This window comes from Centruroides sculpturatus, unplaced genomic scaffold (genome assembly GCF_000671375.1).
Source record: "Centruroides sculpturatus isolate CEXI.00-Female unplaced genomic scaffold, Cexi_2.0 scaffold124, whole genome shotgun sequence".
Taxonomy (NCBI): Eukaryota; Metazoa; Arthropoda; class Arachnida; order Scorpiones; family Buthidae; genus Centruroides; species Centruroides sculpturatus.
The window spans coordinates 679,032-680,509 of record NW_019384390.1 but is presented as its reverse complement, the minus strand read 5'-3'; positions in this window follow the sequence as shown (position 1 = coordinate 680,509).

Below are 1,478 nucleotides of genomic sequence, written 5' to 3'. Positions count from 1 at the left end.
ATATTAAAGATAATCCAACGAGAGAGAACATACAAAATAAACAGTAATGCAAAAGATACGGTTGTACTATATGTATAAATTCTTTTCCTTTTTCCTCAAATCCTGTCACTAATTTATAAATATTGAGTTTATTTCTCTTCAGAATGCTAAATTGTATAGCTTCATACAACGCATTACAAGAGCAAAGTATTTTAAAGTAAACTGAATTTTTTCTTAATACTATAAAAATATGATTTCAAACAACTTTGAGAGAAATTAACATTTCTGTATCCCGAAAGCTGGTATCCACAAGAAAATTTCCAGTACATTTGTATAAAATTTGTAAAGTTTCTCAGTTTTAGAATTTCTGTTTTTTCTGCATTTGCATGTTTCGAAAATATCCAAANAAATATGATTTCAAACAACTTTGAGAGAAATTAACATTTCTGTATCCCGAAAGCTGGTATCTACAAGAAAATTTCCAGTACATTTGTATAAAATTTGTAAAGTTTCTCAGTTTTAGAATTTCTGTTTTTTCTGCATTTGCATGTTTCGAAAATATCCAAACCGAATATTTCCGAAACAGAAAGAAATGGTTGAAGTTTTCTGACAACACAAGTAACGGGTAATGGCTGCATGATTGCTTTAAAGAGTGTAAATGACGTTTTGATACGCAACTTTTATTATTCAACAGTTACTAATAGAAATTGTGAACTTTCTCTCCTTTTACTTATCGTTCTAATTTTAACAATGTCTGAAGTCAAAGAAACAGAAACAGTTTCCGGATTCAAGTCAGTGAGTTTCAATACTCAATGACGTTAACAATTCTCTTACAAATAAATATTGGTCACTATGACGACAAAGTACGAGATTTAATAAATAAGCATTGTTATTTGACTTATCTGTACAGTAAAGATATATTTAGAAAATTACACAATACAATTATTCGTGTATTATCCCATTAGCGACTACGGAAATTGCCTAGGGCCATCAATGTTAACAACCCAAAATTAATATGTTATAGAAAAGTATTTCTGTACAAAAATTGTTCTGAAAATATTTTTTGAAGTTAATAATTCGAAGAATCTTGAAGTAAATTAGTGAGGCTTATAATTGAAATTTGCTTGGTATTTATGAAAGTATAACGCCCTACAAAATATTATTTTAAACTCTTTAAGATACAAATTGAGACGGGTATTAATTTTCCGTTTGCTGTACTTGAAAATTGAACGTCAGATGTTGTAAAAGTGGCACAGTAGAGCGTCGATTATCCGAAAGTCAATCATCTGTAACAGCAATCATCTGAAAGAATTTCAGTCGGCAAATTTGAATTTTCGCGAGTGCTGTGGCGTTGCAATCTTTGGCTATGTATTGGGCTACTCAAATATTTTACGTTTTTGATACTAAATTAACTTCTGAAGTATAATTTTTTATTGTTTTTATATTTTTCAATATATTTATTTTGTTTGTACAAAATAAAAAAATAATTTTTAACGATA